General features: G+C 38.3%; 1 protein-coding gene across 5 annotated transcripts in view; it reads right to left on the bottom strand.

Moving 5' to 3' along the window:
- Nucleotides 1–22140, bottom strand: part of HDAC9 (histone deacetylase 9) — a 910741-nt gene that overhangs the window by 807257 nt on the left and 81344 nt on the right. The gene's annotated exons all lie outside the window — the stretch shown is intronic.

Consider the following 22140-nt stretch of genomic DNA (forward strand, 5'->3'; position numbering starts at 1 on the left):
TTGGGACTATTCCCTGATGCTGTAACTGCTTCAAGCAATAAGTTACATGGCCAATACTCAATTAAGAAGCAAAGTAAAAACAGAATAATATGCTTTGCACAAACACTTTAAAAACAAAAAAGAGAGAAAACAGAACACCACCTACAGGAACTGCCAGGCAGAAAGGCAAACAAGAAGCATAACAAGGTGGGAAATACAAAACTTCACATGGTGAGGCAGCCCCCTTGGCCCTGCTGCCTCGATTCTCAGGTAGTCAGAGAAAAAAAAACACACACACACATCAGCTCGTAGAGCAGAACTGACACTGTATAAATAGCAACAAGGAGAAAGTTCAATATAAATCAATGTGTTATGAAAGCAAATATAGAGAAAAATATTATAGGTGAACTTTATATTGCAGGACTTCCTAATGAGTGAAAGGTGGAGTTCAAGATATTAGGAACATTTCTAGATAAGGCATAACAGATTTCCAAAGTAGCATATTGTGTTATAAAGCATGGCGCTACATCTCTTACATCTTTGGCAAACGAAACCCCCTTTTACTTCAGTAAATCTCCCTGTACACCACAAGCAAAGGGAGAGATCAGTTTAATTGTATGACTAATTAATTTCCCATAAAAGAGGAAGTAAGTGGCTAGCAAAATACCTGATACAAAGTAGGAGCTCAATAAGGATTTGTTGAACTGAACAGAAACAAATGGTAGAAGCTAATGATTATTTGGTTGCATCTATTGATGAAATGTATTATTGTTCCACCTTTTCACCTGACTTTACCTAAGATAACTGATCTCATCTCTACAGAGAGCTATAAATATTCTGTTTTTTTCCCCTTGGTATTACAAGCACCAACTACCCACCCAACATGGTGCTTAGAGACTCAAAGATTATCTCCCCAGAATCAGCATCTTTAATCCAATTTCTGGTCACAAAAATATAGGAATTTTTAAGCAAAGGTGAAACATTGTAAAAGATGCATAGGTAATTAAACAGATTCTAACAAGAGAGACCTGATGATAGATAAGCTGCCTCAAGGAGACCCACTCAAATAGAATGGGAATCAGCCTCTTTCAGTTTCCTCATCTGTAAAATGGGAGAAAAAGTCAATCAGTGGCTTTTAAGCTTTTTCAACAGCTACTCATATGAGAAATACATTTCATATTAAATGCAATGCACATATAGAAACATGCTTATCTATATAAAACTCATGCAGTCTCATAAATTAACACTAAATCGTACAATGTGTGTGCACTCTGGCATGTTGTGTTGTAGCCTATTCTATTCCATTGTTGAATTGTAACCTACTAAATTGGTTTCATGAGCACTGGACTAGATGGTTTCTTTGCAGTTCATTAAAAGAAAAATCGTGATTTTACTTAGAAACAATCTAAAACTACCTACCACCCCCGCATACTATTTCCTTAATGACATTTCCAAAGCAAATTCCTGAGTGAAATGATATAACCCCTACAACATCTTTACCTTCCCTTCTCCTCACAGTAAATACCCATGATCCTTTCCACTCCACTGTTTTGCCAGTGATTTTCCTAGGGTGCATGACTACTACCAAATCTGGCAACATAAGTGAACACAAGAGGTTTTGCAATAAAAGTTAAACATCTACCCAAGGAACTCCCTTTTATCCATAACAAAGTGCATTTGAATATTTGCAAACCATTGAATAGCTAAGCAAAAGTCAGAATGATATTTTGCAGCAGCAGCAAGCCACATCAATCTTAATTTTAATTAAATGAAAGACACTACTAAGAAGTTGCATCATCCCTGCCAAATATAAAGGATTTGCTCCCTGAAATAAAATAAAAAAAAATTAACTTTCTAAAATAGCATTTACTGTCACTTGTAGCTTTTCCTAAATCGCCACATTCTACTGTGACAGCCCCCCCACCTCCCCCGCCCCGGTTCATCCTACCTCATTTCCAGGAATGGACAGGAATCCCTGGTGGAAAATGAGTTGACTTTTGAGTCAAGCAATACTGTACAATCACAACTGAAGTTTTTTTTTTCCAGCACATAGCTGGGGAAAGGCCTTGTTTACATCTTCTCGTCATAGCTTAAAAAGCACCTATAATGTCTCCTCAAGGGCAGCAATACAATCTTGACATACAGTCTAACAGTATTTGTGCTTGTCAATGATTTCAAAATGCTTTACTGTAAATCTTTTCTCAGTTTTCAAGTTTACAGGGCAAGGAAGAAATTAATGGATTTGGATATTTTAATCATTATAGTTTACCAAATGTAAAGCTGCAAATTTATAAGTTTTAAAAACATTTCAATTCATAAGTATTACAGAAATACAAATGTCAAAAAAATTAAATTCATTGTAATCTTGTAATCAAAGAATTCTGTGTAGTTTACAAACTTGGCAAGCCACATTTTTATTTTTAATTTCCGAACCACTAATTCTGGAGGAAAAACAAACACCATTAACTTCCTCTTCAGTCACTAGCTGTCTGTGCCTTGTGTGTTTATCGCTTCCTGCCACAAGGAAATACATTTGAAACAAAGAATGATATTCAAAGAGAGTTCTCTGGGTTTGTCTAAAATCATTCTCTCAGGAATTGAGAAACAGTGTAAAGAAACATGATTAAATTATGATACAGAGTGATAAGACTATGGAGAAAACCTTCACATTTTTGTCTTATTACATTATTTCATCTAGTGCTTACCAGGAATGCAAAGATTATTTAATGAATAAACTGAGTGTAGTCAAGTTAAGTAACTTTTCTTTACCCACACAGCTAATAAATGGCAATATATCTTCCCTTCCTTATGATTTTCTTAATAACATTTTCTTTTGTATAGTTTACTTTATTGTAAGAATACAGTGTATAAAACATACAACATTAAAGAATGTGTTCATCACTGGTTTGTGTTATCAGTAAGGCTTCCAGTCAACAGTGGGGTATTAATGGTTAAGTTCTCAGGGAATCAAAAAGTTATACATGAATTTTCCACTGGGGGTGGGGATGGTACCCTTAACCCCTGTGTTGTTCAAAAGTCAACTATAGTTTGATGCCTGTAATTCTAAAAATATTATCACTTAATAATATTTAAGTATTTACTGGTGATAGGGAAGTAGACTTTTGACAGTGGGTGAAATCCATGAGATAAATAATATTCTGCATGTTTTACAAAGGTTGGAGTTTACAAAGGTAAAACATGCATAATATTTAAATATTTAAAAGGAATTTGGGACAAACAAATTTCTGAGAAGAAAAAAATCTATAAATACATAGTGAGATGATACAAGTGATTTCAAAAACTGAGTAACTTTATTTAATAAGAGTGAAAATTGGGAAAATAAAAGAAAAAGAGAAAAGCACCAATCTTTATTTCAATACACTATTTAACAGCTATTTCAACGATAGTGTAGAAAGTTTTATAGAAACTTTTTCCACTCCAACGTATTTTCTGGCCATTATTTTCCTCTTGCATTATAATCTTACAGTTAACGTCTTTTATCTTGCAATATTGAGGGGTCTTTTTGTAAGCCAGGTTATAAGTACAATTTTTTGACTGATAATGGGTTTATCAGGATATAGCCCCATTGTAAGTTGAGAAACATCTGTATAATTTTTGGCAAAGGCAAGTCATCTATGCATGTACATGTGTATCCCTATCCCTATGCATATATATTCAAATACACAAATATATATGCCCATAATCATTTATGTACACATATACACATATTTAATTATATACAATTATATATGTATATCTAGCTATGTATACAAGTCCAAAATTGGACAATTCATGTATGAGTTAAACAAGTTATTTATGGCCAGGCATGGTGGCTCATGCCTGTAATCCCAGCACTTTGGGAGGGTAAGATGGGTGGATCACCTGAGGTCAGGAGTTTGAGACCAACCTAGCCAACATGGTGAAACCCCATCTCTACTAAAAATACAAAAAATAATTTGCCAGGCTGTAATCTCAGCAGGCACCTGTAATCCCAGCTAGTCGGGAGGCTGAGGCAGAAGAATCACTTGAACCCGGGAGGCAGAGGTTGCAGTGAGCTGAGATCGTGCCACTGCACTCCAGCCTGGGCAACAAGAGCAAAACTCTGTCTCAAAACACACACACACACACACACACACACACACACACACACACACACACACAAAGTTATTTTACAAGTTAAATCTTTTTATGTGTTTCATGTTGTGCTCACATAAAAATATCTCATGGTCTTAAAAATGTGAGAAAACCAATTCTTTGGAGGATTCAATTTAATTAATGTGTCTTGGTTTTTTTGGCACTTGGTTTGCACCTCAGTAATGTATGAGAAAGGGTGACTTGGAGGTCTCAGATATGACAAAGTGTCATCATATCAGGTGACGCTGGTTGACGTCCTCAACACACAGTGCTCATGAGAGACCTAGGATGGTCACAGGCATGCACCTGTGTTCTGGGTCTCTGGGAGGAATACCAGTCTTACCACGCCCCACAAGGCTCCGTAAATCCTTGGGGATTCTGGCTCAGTATGGTCAAGTGGGGCCTGGGAACTCACATATTAATGAGCTCCAGGTGATTCTTTTTTTATTTCTTCTAATAAAAAATAAACAAAACAGGATACATGTACAGACCGTGCAGGTTTGTTATATAGGTATATATATGCCATGGTGGTTTGCTGCACCTATTGACCCATCCTCTTAAGTTCCCTCCCCTCACCCCCCACCCCTCAACAGGGCCTGGAGTATGTTGTTCCCCTCTCTGTGTGATGTGTTCTCAATGTTCAACTTCTACTTACGAGTAAGAATATGCAGTATTTGGTTTTCTGTTGCTGTGTTAGTTTGCTAAGGATGATGGCTTCCAGCTTCATCCCTGTCCCTGCGAAGGACACAATCTTGTTCCTTTGTATGGATGCATAGTGTATATATTCCATGGTGTATATGTACCACATTTTCTTTAGCCAGTCTGCCATTGATGGGCATTTGGGTTGGTTCCACGTCTTTGCTATTGTAAATAGTGCTGCAATAAACATATATGTGCATTTGTCTTTATAGCAGAATGATTTATATTCCTTTGGGCATATACCCAGTAATGGGATTGCTGGGCCAAATGGTATTTCTGGTTCCAGATCCTTGAAGAATTGCCATACTGTCTTCCACAATAGTTGAACTAATTTTCATCCCCACTAGTAGTGTAAAAGCATTCCTATTTCTCCACAGCCTCGTCAGCATCTATTGTTTCCTGACTTTTTAATAATCGCCTTTTTTTTTTTTTTTTTTTTTTTTTTTTTTTTTGAGACGGAGTCTCGCTCTGTCGCCCAGGCTGGAGTGCAGTGGCAGGATCTCAGCTCACTGCAAGCTCCGCCTCCCAGGTTTACGCCATTCTCCTGCCTCAGCCTCCCGAGTAGCTGGGACTACAGGTGCCCACCTTCACACCTGGCTAGTTTTTTTGTATTTTTTAGTAGAGACGGGGTTTCACCATGTTAGCTAGGCTGGTCTCGATCTCCTGACCTCGTGATCCGCCCGTCTCGGCCTCCCAAAGTGCTGGGATTACAGGCTTGAGCCACCACGCCCGGCCAATAATCACCATTCCAACTGGCATGAGATTGTATCTAATTGTGGTTTTGTTTGCATTTCTCTGATGATCAGTGATGTTGAGATTTTTTCATATGTTCGCTGGTCACATAAATGTCTTCTTTTGAGAATGTCTGTTCATATTCATATCCTTTGCCCACTTTTTGATAGGGTTGTCTTTTTCTTGTAAATATGCTTACATTTCCTGTAAATTCTGAATATTAGACCTTTATCAGATGGGTAGATTGCAAAAATTTTCTCCCATTCTGTAGGTTGCCTGTTCACTCTGATGACAGTTTCTTTTGCTGTGCAGAAGCTCTTTAGTTTAAATAGATCACTTTTGTCAATTTTGGCTTCTGTTGCAATTGCTTTTGGTATTTTTGTCATGAAGTCTTTGCTCATGCCTATGTCCTGAATGGTATTGCCTAGGTTTTCTTCTAGGGTTTTTATAGTTTGGGGTTTTACATTTCAGCCCTTAATCCATCTTGAGTTAATTTTTGTATAAGGTGTAAGGAAGGGGTCCAGTTTCAATTTTCTGCATATGGCTAGCCAGTTTTCCCAACACCATTTATTAAACAGGAAATCCTTTCTCCATTGCTTGTTTTTGTCAGGTTTACCAAAGATCAGATGATTGTAGATGTGTGTGTTATTTCTGAGGACTCTGTTCTGCTCCATTGGTCTATATATCTGTTTTGGTATCAGTACTATGCTGTTTTGGTTACTGTAGCCTTGTAGTATAGTTTGAATTCAAGTAGCGTGATGCTTCCAGCTTTGTTATTTTTGCTTAGGATTGTCTTGGCTATACGGGGTCTTCTTTAATTCCATATGAAATTTAAAATAGCTTTTTCTATCTCTGTGAAGAATGTTAATGGTATTTTGATGGGAATACCATTGAATCTACAAATTACTTAAGCCCCAGGTGATTCTTATCAGACAAGCCTGGGAAACATGAATTTTGTGCACAGGAAGAAGCACACTGAAGAAGGCTGAAAATATGGTTTGCTCTATACCCTTGACTGTAGGAATGCCTTGTGATTGCTGACAATTTCTGTAGGCCATGGCAAGCCATGGAAGATTTTCGAGAAGTGACATAACTAGATTTGTACTTTAGTAAGATTCACTAGGCAACACTGTATGGATTAGGCTGAATGGAGGGGAGAGGGAAAGTAGACAAGTTGTAAGTCTAGTACAAGAGTAGTAGCAAGAAGTAATAAGTGCTAAAGGTTGGCAACAAAAATGGAAGATAAAGTTCATTAACATTGAAACAGATATGATGTGGAGGGGAATAGAGTAAGAGTTTTAAAGATGGTGCCATGGTTGTAACCACAGGTGGCTAAGAAAATATCTGTGATGTTCATAGAAAGAAGAAAGTCAAAGGACTAGACTGAGTGAAGTATGAGTTAATGAAGTAACAAATAAACGGTCACAAGAAAAGCCACTTTTTAGAAAAGAAGATAGAATAGGATTTTAATCCCAGTTCTACTTTTCTCCTTGCTAGGATGTGCCAGACATGCCTCTTGAAGTCTCTGACCCTCAGTATCCTCATTTATAAGTAATGCCAGTAAAACCTATGTCACAGGATTGCTGTGAAGATTCAATGAGATTATATGTAACACTTTGTCCACATTAGGTACTTAATAGGCAATTTTGTTTTTGCCTGCCTTTATTTTCACTGACTTGCATTTCCAATGACCTAAACCCATTTCAGGGACATGGTAGGTACTCAATGTGTATTTACTGAATAATAAGTTACTACTGCTATAATTCTATGAAGACTGAGAAAAGATCATGGAATTTGCCCATTAGGCAGTAACTGGTACACCTGGAAGTTGCTTAAATGCATAGGGATTTTGAACACTTGGGGTAAGTAAAAGTCAGTCCAAGTATACCAGAAGGGCATTCTAGTTCAAGTAGTTTTGTAGAGTAAACATTGTTTTACTTTTATTCTGCATGTTAAAAAGATAAAGTCTTCCAATTAGAAAATAAAAATCTGCTTTTGTTAACATTAACAGTTTTCAAAACCTTCTTATGCTTTATTTAGAGTTTTTACAGTACATTATCTTATTTGATCATCTGTCCTTTGAAGTATGGAATTCAATTACCACATCACCATTTCTATTTTAAAGATGAGAAAACTGAGATTCAGAAAAGTTGAGTGACTTTCAGGGCATGAAGAGCAGAGCCAGGAATTTAATTAAAGTCTTCTGACCCCAAATTTGCCTGGCTTCCCACTCCTGACATTCCTCAAGCCAATTCACGTTAATCCAGACAAGCTCTCTTCTGTTTTCCCCCCACCCGAAGTTTTCTCCAAGATTTGGAAGTGAAGAGTGGGGCAGAGTCTTATGGACTTTGGGAACTTTTTAGTGTAATGCTCCTCCTTAAAACCCAACCAGCACCAGAGAGCACCATCCTACCACAAGGCCGGTGCCAGCGGCGGATGCCAACGCCAGCAGTGCACCTGTTCCTTGTTAGCTTCAACAGAAAAATCTGTCGTTCAGTTGGGAAATATCAAGACTGTCTTTCTGGAAAATGTCCCTGTAAAGAAGGTACAAGCTTTAATTTTAGTCTTAACCAGTCAGCTAAAAAGAAAAATTTGTCTTGACAGAGGGTTAGTACTACCTTGTTACCACTGGCTATGGTGTTGGACTGCCTAAATTCAGATCCTGGCCCAGCTGATAATAAGAAACATAACTTTAGACATGTTAACCCAGCTAGGCAAGTCTCTAAGGCTTGGTTTTCCATCTTCAGAAAAGGATTTTAGAAAATAGTCCTTACTCCATAGTGTTTTCACTCTGATGAAATATCACATATAAAGAACTTAATACACTTAGAACCTGAAATACAATGAACACTCAATAAATGGTCACTGCAATTCAGCAATATGTGATATCCCAGTTTTACAGAAAAAGCAACACAGGCCCAGAATGATCAAGATACTTGCACAAAGTGACAAAATACCATTTTGCAAGACTAATCATGCTTTCCTTATGGAGAAAAAAACGCCCGAGATAATCGCTGGATTTTTTCATTGATTGCAAGTGCCCCATTTATTCCATTGATTTTAAATCATTCATTTGGAAATTAATGTACAGTTTCAACTCATAAATTGGAACAATGTGGAGGTAGTGGAAAACAAGGCCCATAGCTGAGATTTAATAATCTTGAATATAAGAAGATAAGTGAGTTTAAATACAAAGGGGAAAAAAGGGCTTTTTAAAAAGTATAGATTTATGTACTCTTACCGATGCTTGTAACAATATTTAAATGAGATTAATTTGTCCCTTTTCAAAATAGAACTAAAAGTTTAGTTTTCATAACTAATTAGACAATATTTCCTCTTTTAGAAAGGATATGTCATCTCCTAAATGATAAGGATTTTATATTTACTTTATCCTGTCCTTTGTGCTTTCCTGATGCTTGCTTTAATAGCAGTTCTGAACTTTAGTTGCACATTATAATTACCTTGGAGGTTTAATGAATACTCATGCCTAAGCCTTATAAAAGTCAAATTAAGTCAATATCATTGAGGCGGTGGTCCTGGTTCAGATTTTTTGTTTTCATTTTTAGTTCTCCAGGTTATTTTAATGTATAGTCCAAATCGAGAATCAATGGCTTTCCTGATGTCTTTCAAATAACAAATGGCCTTTTTTTGCCTCGATTGCTGTCTGTAAATAAAGTTGTTTTACTTCTAACCATAAAAATCACTTGCTTTGAAAGCCAGTCTTGACCTTTAGTGCAAATTAGTTTGATTTCCCATGATTCTAATCAAACACTTTTGTGATATTGCTATTCTACTAATGTTCCTAATAAAGTTGGGTGGGAAGAATTACGTAGGCAGACCACATTTTACACAGCAACTCAATTACAGTACTAGAAAAAAAAAACAAAAAACAGCACACGCAGGATACAGACTAAGGCAAGCTCTGCAGTATTTTTAAGAGATTAGGTATAAATTATAAATCTTAATAAAAATGTGACTGATACAATAGCACAAAAAAAATACAGTACTATAACATTAAAATATCTGACACAACTATATAGCTGTTATTCAATATCTTACACCTTTCAAATGAATATGCTGGATTCTGATTGTGAAACACCCCTATTTTGAAAATCTGAAATCCAAAATGTTCCAAAATCTGAAACTTTTTGAACACCAACATGATGCCACATGTGGAAATTCCTCACCTGACTTCAGGTATACAAATTTTGTTTCATTTACAAAATTATTTAAAATATTGAATAAAATTACCTTCAGGCTATTTGCATATGGTAGGTATGAAACATAAATTAATTTCATGTTTAGACTTGGGTCTCATCCCCAAGAGAGCTCGCTATTTATTTATTTATTTATTTGAGATGGAGTTTCACTCTTGTTGCCCATGCTGGAGTGCAATGGAGTGATCTTGACTCACTGCAACCTCAGCCTCCCGGATTCAAGCAATTCTCCTGCCTCAGTCTCCTGAGTAGCTGGGATTACAGGCATGTGCCGCCACATCCAGCTAATTTTGTATTTTTAGTAGAGATGGGGTTTCTCCATGTTTGTCAGGCGAGTCTCGAATGTCCAACCTCAGGTGATGCGCCTGCCTCAGCCTCCCAAAGTGCTAGGATTATAGGCATAAGCCACTGTGCCTGGCCGATAGCTCATTATTTATATGCAAATATTCCAAAATCCAAATACAAACTCTAAAACACTTCTGGTCCCAAGCATACCAGATAAGGAATACTCAACCTGCAATGACAGGTAACAAAAAAAATTTATAATTTATTTATTTTAAAGGCAATAGTTTTATTTTCCTGGATTATTTAATAGTGACTTTTTATGCACACTCATTGTGAGAATGGCAGAATGAAAAAAGTTTTAGGGCACTCGAAGTGGAGGGTAGGAGAAAGACACTCAGCAGCCCAGGACACTTTACCATTTATGTATTGTCACTTTAATATCTTAGTTTACACACTGTTTAAAATGGCCAGGTGTGATGGCCCATGCCTGTAATTATAACACTTTGGGAGGCCAAAGCAGGAGGATCTCGAGGCCAAGATTTTGAGATCAGCCTAGGCAACATAGCGAGACCCCCATCTCTACATAAAAATAAAAAAATTAAACTAAAAAAAAACTGTTTAAAATGATAAAAATAGTGAACTTTTCTGCCAATCTTCTCATGCTAGGAAAACTTTCCAAAAGCAGCCATCTTCTGTGGGGGAAAAGATGGAATAAGGTGAAAAAAATGGAATCTAAGGAAGGAAGGTCCCCAACGATTTGAAACTGACTCAGGGTCACAAAAACAGGCAGCAAAAGTTGAGGAAATTCTTTAGATTTGTCTCCTTCTAGCCATCGTAATTAGTATGTATGTAGAATCTGAAGCACAGGTAGAAAAGCTCAGGATTGAGGGATTTGTTCATTTGCTTACTTAAATATTCAAGGACTTTTTTTAAAAAAATGAACCATATGTTAAGTGACTGGCAGCCATAAACAGGTATAAGATACTGCCCTGAAAGCTTCAGTGACGTTTAGTCTTGTCCCTCTACTCTCCTCTCTTTCTTCCGTCTTTTAATTGATAAGGTGATGCTTGCTGATTTGATACTACACGAGTTTTTGACTGTGACCTCTCTTCTTATGATTCTTAAATTCCTATCTTTGAATTCAACTACTCTTCATCAACCTTAGCCTCAAGCCAGTCTCCTGACAACTAGCAGAACTGTGGTTAACAACACAAACTCTAGAATTAAGGCACCTGGATCCAAGTGCTAGATTTACTGTGAGACCTTGACAGAGCAAGATAACTAACCTCTCAAAGTCTCAATTTCCCTCACCGTAAAAGGGGTAAGAATAGTACCTACCCCAAGGCTTATGAAAATAATTCACTGACATAAAGAAAACGCAGTGAAAGCCTCTGGCTTGTGAGAAATATGGAACAAACGCTAGCTATCTTTTCCATCAATATCTCTCACTCCCATTAACTCTACTGTCATTCTTGAACTTCTAAATTACCTTTGTTACCTCCCACTGTGTTTGTTTTCCAGTCAGTCATCACATATTGGCTATTCTTTTGAAACACTTTAAAACATTCCTCTCCCTTTTTATTTCCCCCACAGAAGCCTGCTCCTAATACTTGTAGGACATAGAGCACGAGTACAAACGGAAGCCCAGAAATCATGTTTCTAAATTTTTAAAAAGTATAAATCAACCTATCACCTGTCAAATAAAATATAGGTGCCTTGAAAAAATATACCTTCACAATGACCTAGAAGACCAGATTTAAATTTAGAATTCTCAAGCTCTTCAAGTTTCCAGGCCAGAAAGTCTCAGCAAAAGGAGAGAGAATTGGTGCCTAGATCCTGGCTCCTGGGCCCTGCTGCCGGCCGTGACACACACCTTTTCCCCTACTCCAGACCTCTGTGGATTCCCTTTCCTCCACCCTACCCCAATCAATGCCTGTTGAAATTTTACACATCAATTAAGGACATTTCAAATGCTTCTGTATTCAAATTTCCCTTGAGCCAGATGTGATCTCATTTTCCTCTGAGTATCCAAATTATTTTGTTTCTATATATCCTAATAAAACTTACAGCATTTTGACTTGCATTTGTACCAGTACCCTTGTATTTGGTTTTCCTATTCTTTAGACCACAGGTTCTCTCTGTTCAATGCTCTCAGCATCTAAGAATCCACTAATAAGATTTTTTTTAAAGGACCCCTGGGCTCCACCCAGAACCAAGCACAAGGTGGGGTCGGGGGACAGGTATGAGTAGTTTGTAAAGGGCTGCTATTGATGCTGATGTGCAGCCAGGGTTCATAAAAATTGTATAATTGTGGTAGAGGCCTAAACTGTTTTTTGTACTCAATATATTCATCTGAATTGAATTTAAGCTAATACGTGTTTTGCCCTCTGTAAAATACTTTCTGGTCCACAGGCTACACATAATCCTTACAGTTACTGAAATGATTTACAAGTACTAAGGCATGGTGGTGGCTTGTGCTCTAGAACTGTGCAAAAGGAGACATACAAAGAATTAATCCAATAGTCTAAATTGTCCCTTTTACCTTTATTTTAGCATTTATTCTGTACGGTAATCTCACCACAATATAATGCATTTACTAAAGGCATGATCAGTGGGTTATTCCTAATGCCTAGAACAGTGTCTGGCACATACTAGGCATGAAATAAAAGTTTGGTGCATGAACAAATGAATGAAATGAATAGCAATTACAAGCCAAGCCAGCATGACTTCAGAAATTATTTCAGATGTGTAGTAGCTGAATAATGATTACCTCTCAAAAGATACCCACATCCTTATCCCTAGAACTTGTGAATGTTACCTCTTAGGGCAAAAAAGGACTTCCCAGATGTGCTTAAAGGTTCTTAGATGGGGAGATTATCTCAGATTATCCAGGTGGTCCCAAAATACAATCACACATATGCATATAAGAGTGAAGGAGGAGGAGATATGATACACATGCAAAAGAAGGCAATGTGACCCCAAAGGCAAAGACTGGAGTGATACAGTCACAAACCAAGGAATGCCAGCAGCCACCAGATGCTAGAAGAGAAAAGAAACAGATTGTCCCCTGGAGTCTTTGTGGGAGCAAGGTCCTACTGATACCTTCATTTAAGCCCAGTGAAACTGATTTTGGACTTCTGGCTTCTGGAACTGTGAAAAAATACATTTCCTTTGTTTTAGGCCACGAAGTGTGTGGCAATTTGTTACAGCAGCCACAGGAAACTAATACAAGATAGAAAACTGACACCCAGAGAGATAAAGTAACTTGTTCTCAGAGGCCTTAAGTTAGTTAGGGCAGATGGGGGTTTCTAATAGGTATTTCTTGGCTCCTTCTGGTATTCTTACTCTTTCCAATTTACTCTGCTACCTGCCACATGTTATACAGCCCATTGAGTTCTGACACTCTTTGATCTAACCTGGGTACCAAATACAACCTCTTGTATGGCCACAGGAGGGAAACCGTAAAATGATCAATCTCTCATACTCATCAATCTTATCAGTGACGTGGCTGATTTGGGAAAAAAAAAAAACAACAACTAAGAAAATCGCTTGACAAAAATAACAAGACAAGGTTGCTAGTACAAGGTCCAGAAAGATACACAGAGCAAATATTTTCATTGCACCATATGCAATGAATTTACAACAGCAAATGTCCATAGGTTAAGAGTGTGTGTGTGTGTGTGTGTGTGTGTGTGTGTGTGTGTGTGGTTGGGAGGGCTGCTCAGAAGAAATGCTGGCATGACAAACCGTGTAGAAACACACCAAAAGATGAAGCAAGGCAACTAATGCGCTCACTACTGGGGGTGGGATAAAGTAGGGAGCTGACATGTAATTTGAAAAGGATGGCATAATTCTACGTGCTCAAAAGTGAGCAAACCTACAGACAGAGACAAATCTGGAAATTGTGACAGAGCTGGGAGATGATGGCTTTAGGCCTCAATCTCATGAGTGTGGAAAGCCTTATAGACATGAGATTTTTGTGACATTCAAAAAAGGATAGTTACAGGTCATGGTTGAGAGAAAAAAAGCACGAATTTATGAGTGATCATTCTAAATGAATATGTGATACTTTACTATCTCTTTTACAATTACACCTTTTATGATACCAACATAACCAATTCATGACATATTTTCCAAATGAGGAATCTGGGACAAAGGGAGATTTACTAAATAAAAGATAGATGACAGGTGTTTCCAGAGCTGTGTTTAAGTCCTTGGGCTTTTACTAATAACTTCAAATATGCATTTGTGTAATTTCTCATTAATAGATAAACAGATAAGGTAATAAAATATTCAAAGCAAAGACATATGGGTTTATTTAGACCCAATGAATGTGAACACCATTTTTCCTTAGGAGAGGGAGGGTAGTGAATGGAAAGAAATATAAGGGAGGCAGAAGCAAAAAGACCAAAGTGTATTCATCCACATATAGTGGTTAAGAACAAAGAACCCCAACAGGATATAAACATTTCCTTAATGATCCTTCAGTTATAATAAGCAAAATAAACAGTCAAACCTTAACACGTCCCTCCTCCCCTAGGACCTCAGTTTTACCTTGTAGTTTAAGAATTAGTCACTCATTTGGACTGGTGCAAGTCCCTATGGATTCAGAGTTTGCAATCAACTAATGCGTTATGGTGTCATTGTCAGTGGACGATACCCCACAGGAGGCTAGACTATTGCATCATTCAGGGTAAAGACATACTTGTTATGTGTGTGACAAACAAAAGCCTACCCAAGGCAGTTCCTCAGAGAGCTCTGAATGAAAGACATCAGTGCTTGCCTGCTCCACATCTGTTCTTTCCATAATCTTTAGAAAAATGAGCTTCCTGGGCAAATATGAAAGGAGCTCCATTTGACCAGATATATTCCAAAGTAAGAGATCCTGTTCTCCATCAAATGCCATACCACAACACTGTCAAATAGTGAAGCCAAAAACACATCTTTAATGGAGACACACAGAAAGTTTAAGATCCTAATTTAATCTTTATAAAGACTTGAACCATTTACATTAAAATATTTATTAGTCCATCACTTTAAATAAGAGGAATTGAAAATGTATACAGAATGAAAAGTCACAAATTTTAGGCCGGCCATTTTCCTTTCTATGTATTTTACTGAACGTCCTCAGAAACGTAGTATATTAAAAAGTTACTGCTAATTATACAGTATGCAAAACTGTATCAATTTTTAAAAGTATAAAGAATGTTGGATCAATGAATTCTAAACTAACTTAAAACAATTTCCTGCTTAACCACAATTAAAAATCCTTTTACTCTTTCCACTATTCTTAACTACAGTACACATTTGCTTTGGGGAGAGAGGTGGTTTATAAGCATTGAAACAGGCAGAAGTTCAAGTTACTAAAAGAAAAAAGGGTGTTAGGTCTGCTTCCACCACTGTGCTAGCTGAAGGAGAGCCAAACTTAGTGACTTCCCCACATTTAGAGAACTCAATATGAAACCACAAGTCTTGCAAACAACGACTACCCTATTGCAATGTTTGTTGTTCAATGAATAGACAAGCCACCTTAGAAAGAGAGGGACCGGGGGCAGTGCTCACGCCTGTAATCCCAGCACTTTGGGAGCCCAAGGCGTGCGGATTGCCTGAGGTCAGAAGTTCGAGACCAGTCTAACCAACATAGTGAAACCCTGTCTCTACTAAAAATACAAAAAAAAATTAGCCAGCGTGGTGGCGTGTGCCTGTAATCCCAGCTACTCAGGAGGCTGAGGCAGGCGAATTGCTTGGATTAGGGAGGTGGAGGTTGCAGTGAGCCAAGATGGTGCCACTGCACTCCAGCTTGGGTGACAGAGTGAGACTCCATCAGAAATGGGAAAGGAAAGGAAAAGGAAAAGGGAAAGGGGAAAAAGGAAAAGGGAAAGAGAAAGGAAAGGAAAGGAAAGAGAAAGGAAAGGAAAGGAAAGGAAAGGAAAGGAAAGGAAAGGAAAGGAAAGGAAAGGAAAGGAAAGGAAAGGAAAAGGAGAAAAGAGAAAAGAAAAGAAAAAATTCAGAGGATATCACTAGAGGTGTAAAGAACCAAAAGTCAACAAATGAGTAAGCAAAAAAAAAGGGACATGATTCATGACACATATGAAGCAGTTTGGTTTTGCTCAGGTATATTCAACTACTTCCCTCCTCCCCAATTCCACACCCCCAGCACCACTATAATCAGCCTCCTCACAAAGTGCCCTTTATTCTTCATTTATTTGGCTCCTTTTGTGTGCTAGGCAGTAAATTATTTAACTAAGAGAGCAACCAGAAATACAGCTGCCAACTGCTTCGCTCTATATACCCCCAAAAAAGGTACTTAGATGTTCCTTGCACTCAAAAGGGCAGCCTATTAGAGAAGACAACCCCAGTACTAAGACATAAGTTCCAGAATTGAGAGAGGTGACAAATGTCAGTAGTTCCAGAATTGAGAGAGGTAACAAATGTCAGCGTCACCCAGGAAGGCCTCACAGAAGAATGAAGTAGGAGCTGGGTGTTGAAGGTAAGTAAACAGGGCACTCCCAGTGGTGAGGAAGGCTCATTCAAAGGCCTCCAAGCAGGAAAATTGGACCTGGGAAAGGCAAGCAGCTCCACATGTTGAACGGAGTGAGGTTCATTGAGGAGAAAATTAAGATAAGCCTGAAAAAGGTACGGGTCCTTGTATACCTTAAATAGATGTGATAGAGAGCCACTGACATTTCCTACGCAGGGCAGTGACTATATCAGAGTTAGGCTGAAAAAAGATTAATCATACCATAGACAACAGACTTGCTCTCAGGAAGCTCACACACAGATCCATCCGTCTTCAAACAACCTCACAGAATTTAAATGTAGGTACTAACAGGGTATACCCAATTTCCCTTCATTTCCCTTCTTCCTCATGTATTTCATTTTCCAAAACTTACTTATATAGACCCCAAATCTTTTCTGGAGTTAGGCAGAATAAAAGAAAAAGAAAGAAAGAAAACTAAGAAAGGTAGGAAGGCAGATGGGTAGGCGGATTATCAGTTCTCCCAACAGAAGGGAAAATGAACTACTTTGACATACTTTATTGAAAATCAAAGACTCGATAGTGTACATTACCTAACACCAGTTATGGTATGTATTACTTTTCCGCTTTCTATAATTGGTTTCCTGCATTTTTCTGCTAATTTCTAGGTTCTATCATTGATACACCATGACCTGTTAAAACCTGTCTTTCAATTTACTGTTTCACTTTAAACATAAAGCCAAAGTAAGATACATCCAACTCTTCTTTAATAAAAAAGGAAGCACAGTAATGTAGACACAAAGATGAAAATACATTAAAAAAACATAAAAGTTACCCAAACATAATGAAATAATCGGTACACCAAACCCCCATGACACACAGTTTACCTATATAACAAACCTGCACATGTACCTCTGAACCTAAAATAAATTTTTTTAAAAATTACCCAAACAGAATTTTCATAGCTATATACTTTTACTTTCTAAGAGTTTAAAAAAAATCTCTAATTATAATAATTTTTAATACAACATACAATGACAGGAGATAGAACTTTTGGAAGATCTAGTTCACAATCACTGGGTTAATAACTTATTTTACAGAACGTATACCCTAAACGATAGTAACGTATCCCAAAATTTACATGTCCATGAACCACCAGGCAAATATTTGGAATTCCAGTGACAAACCAAACAAGTAACTATAATGACTTGCAATATTCTTTTCTTATCAGATAGAGATTTCAAAAAGAGAGGTTCAAGATAACAGTCTGGCTTTTCCCATTTGTACAGCAGTCCTGGATCTTCAGAAAGCACTGGAAATCTCAAGACCAGAAAAACACAGGGAAAGAAATCAAGCAGCCTTTCCAGTAACAGCAGACCAAGAAGGTGTCGCCAGCTTTTATTAAACATGTTTACATTCCTAGAGAGTCCAAAACTCATGACTAGTTTTTCTCATTAATAATTTGTCATTTCGACATTTCTTTCTGAAGAACAATTTCTTTTGAGAGTTAAAGATAAAAGGTGAGTGCTTGGTCATACACCACTATGATTATCTGCCCTCTCACAGAACTCACAGAATTCCAAAGGAGGCAGAATTAGTAGGGCAAATTCCAACACCAAAGGAAAAATCCCCAGCTCACCCACAGCACTTTCCAGTGGAACTACAGTACTGGTATGAAGAGAACATTTTCTTGGACATTAAGAGCCTGGGAGAAAAGGTTAAATATGCAATCATATGTGAGGAGCAACCATCTATCATAAGCAGCAAGAGACTTATATAATTAAGTGCCAGGAAGTTATTTTAAAAAAAAAAGGGGGGGGGTTAAAAATAATTTTACAGACTACCTCAAAGCTTATCAATTTCCTATAAATCAATACAAGATTTTTTAAAAGCTCACCGATAATATGGTCATGAATCTTTCGTTTGGATGTTAAAGCAACTCCAAAGCAACACAAATCAACACACAGGCATGCATTATAAAACTTATGGATCTGTCCATTCCAAGATGGCTGAATAAGAACAGCTCCAAGCTGCAGCTCCCAGCGTGATCGACGCAGAAGACTGGTGATTTCTGCATTTCCAACGGAGGTACCTGGTTCATCTCACAGGGACTGATTGGACAGTGGGTGCAGCCCACGGAGGGTGAGCTGAAGCAAGGCAGGGCGTCACCTCACAAAGTGCAAGGGGTCGGGGGATTTCCTTTTCCTAGCCAAGGGAAGCCGTGACAGATGGTACCTGGAAAAACGGGACACCCGCTCCCCCAACCACCAAATACTGTGCTTTTGCAACAGTCTTAGCAAACGGCACACCAGAAGATTATATTCCATGCCTGGCTTGGTGGGTCCCATGCCTACGGAGCCTTGCTCACTGATAGTGCAGCAGTCTGAGATTGACCTGCAAGGCAGCAGCCTGGCAGCAGGGAGGGATGTCCACCACTGCTGAGGCTTGAGTAGGTAAACAAAGTGGCCAGGAAGCTTGAACTGGGTGGGGCCCACCACAGTTCAGAAAGGCCTGCTGCCTCTGTAGACCCCACCTCTGGGGGCAGGGCATAGCTGAACAAAAGGCAGCAGAAACTTCTGCAGACTTAAACATACCTTTCTGACACCTCTGAAGACAGTGGTTCTCCCCAAATGGTGTTTGAGCTTGGAGAACAGACAGACTGCCCCCTCAAGTGGGCCCCTGGCCCCCATGTAGCCTAACTGGGAGACACCTCCCAACAGGAGCCAACTGACACCTCATACAGGTGGGTGCCCCTCTGGGATGAAGTTCCCAGAGGAAGGATCAGGCAGCAATATTTGCTGTTCTGCAATATTTGCTGTTCTGCAGCCTCCGCTGGTGATACCCAGGCAAACAGGGTCTGGAGAGGATCTCCAGCAATCTCCAACAGACCTGCAGCTGAGGTTCCTGACTGTTAGAAGGAAAACTAACAAACAGAAAGGAATAGCATCAACATCAACAGAAAGGACATCCACACCAAAACCCCATCTGTAGGTCACCAACATCAAAGACCAAAGGTAGATAAAACCACAAAGATGGGGAGAAACCAGAGCAGGAAAGCTGAAAATTCTAAAAACCAGAGTGCCTCTTCTCCTCCAGAGGACTGAAGCTCCTTGCCAGCAATAGAACAAAGCTGGATGGAGAATGACTTTAACGAGCTGACAGAAGCAGGCTTCAGAAGATTGGTAATAACAAACTTCTCTGAGCTAAAGGAGGATGTTCAAACCCATTGCAAGGAAGCTAAAAACCGTGAAAAAACATCCAAATTAACAAAGTTAACAAGGATATCCAGGACTTGAACTCAGCTCTGCACCAAGCAGATCTAATAGACAGCTACAGGACTCTCCACCCCAAATCAAAAGAATATACATTCTTCTCAGCACCACATCACACTTATTCCAAAACTGACCACATAGTTGGAAGTAAAGCACTCCTCAGCAAATGTAAAAGAACAGAAATCACAACAACTGTCTCTCAAACCACAGTGCAATCGAACTAGAATTCAGGATTAAGAAACTCACCAAAAACTGCATAACTACATGGAAACTGAACAACCTGCTCCTGAATGACTACTGGGTAAATAACGAAATGAAGGCAGAAATAAAGATGTTCTTCGAAACCAATGAGAACAAAGACACAACGTACCAGAATCTCTGGGACACACTTAAAGCAGTGTGTAGAGGGAAATTTGTAGCACTAAATGCTCACAAGAGAAAGGAGGAAAGATCTAAAATTGAGACCCTAATATCACAATTAAATGAACTAGAGAAGCAAGAGCAAATAAATTCAAAAGCTAGCAGAAGGCAAGAAAAAACTAAGATCAGAGCAAAACTGAAGGAGATAGAGACATAAAAAACTCTTCAAAAAAACCAGTGAATCCAGGAGCTGGTTTTTTGAAAAGATCAACAAAATTGGTAGACCGCCAGCAAGACTAATAAGGAATAAAGAAGAAAAGAAAGAAGAATCAAATAGACACAATAAAAAAGTGATTAAAGGGATATCACCATCAATCCCACAGAACTACCATGAGAGAATACTATAAACACCTCTATACAAATAAACTAGAAAATCTAGAAGAAATGGATAAATTCCTAGACATATACACCCTCCCAAGACTAAACCAGGAAGAAGCTGAGTCTCTGAATAGACCAATAACAGGCTCTAAAATTGAGGGAATAATAGCCTAACAACCAAAAAGAGTCCAGGACCAGATGGACTCACAGCCAAATTCTACCAGAGGTACAAAGAGAAACTGGTACCATTCCCTCTGAAACTATTTCAATCAATAGAAAAAGAGGAAAACCTCCTTAACTCATTTTATGAAGCAAGCATCATCCTAATACCAAAACCTGGCAAAGACACAACAAAAAAAGAGAATTTTAGACCAATATCCCCGATAAACATCGATGCAAAAATCCTCAATAAAATACTGGCAAACCGAATCCAGCAGCACGTCAAAAAAATTTATCCACAATGAACAAGTTGGCTTCATCCCTGGAATGCAAGGCTGGTTCAGCATACACAAATCAATAAACATAATCCATCACATGAACAGAACCAATGACAAAAATCACATGGTTATCTCAATAGATGCAGAAAAGGCCTTCGACAAAATTCAACAGCACTTTATGCCAAAAACTCTCAATAAACTAGGTATTGATGGAACGTATCTCAAAATAGTAAGAGCCATTTATGACAAAGCCACAGCCAATATCATACTGAATGGGCAAAAACTGGAAGCATTCCCTTTGAAGACTGGCACAAGACAGGGATGTCCTCTTTCACCACTCCTATTCAACATAGTGTTGGAAGTTGGCCAGGGCAATCAGGCAAGACAAAGAAATAAAGGGTATTCAATTAGGAAAAGAGGAAGTCAAATTGTCCCTGTTTGCAGATGACATGATTGTATATTTAGAAAACACCATTGTCTCAGCCCAAAATCTCCTTAAGCTGACAAGCAACTTCAGCAAAGTCTCAGGATACAAAATCAATGTGCAAAAATCACAAGCATTCCTAGACACCAATAACAGACAAACAGAAAGCCAAATCATCAGTGAACTCCCATTCACAATTGCTACTAAGAGAATAAAACACCTAGGAATACAACTTACAATGGATGTGAAGGACCTCTTCAAGGAGAACTACAAACCACTGCTCAATGAAATAAAAGAGGACACAAACAAATTAAAGAATCTTCCATGCTCATGGATAGGAAGAATCAATACTGTGAAAATGGCCATACTGCCCAAGGTAATTTATATATTTAATGCCATCCCCATCAAGCTACCAATGACTTTCTTCACAGAATTGGAAGAAACTACTTTAAAGTTTATATGGAAACAAAAAAGAGCCCACATTGCCAAGACAATCCTAAGCAAAAAGAACAAAGCTGGAGGCATCATGCTACCTGACTTCAAACTATACTACAAGGCTACAGTAACCAAAACAGCATGGTACTGGTACCAAAACAGATATATAGACCAATGGAACAGAATAGAGGCCTCAGAAATAACACCACACATCTACAACCATCTGATCCTTGACAAATCTGACAAAAATAAGCAATAGGGAAAGGATTCCCTATTTAATAAATGGTGCTGGGAAAACTGGTTTGCCATA

The sequence above is a fragment of the Theropithecus gelada genome, chromosome 3 (assembly GCF_003255815.1).
Source record: "Theropithecus gelada isolate Dixy chromosome 3, Tgel_1.0, whole genome shotgun sequence".
NCBI classification, from domain to species: domain Eukaryota; kingdom Metazoa; phylum Chordata; class Mammalia; order Primates; family Cercopithecidae; genus Theropithecus; species Theropithecus gelada.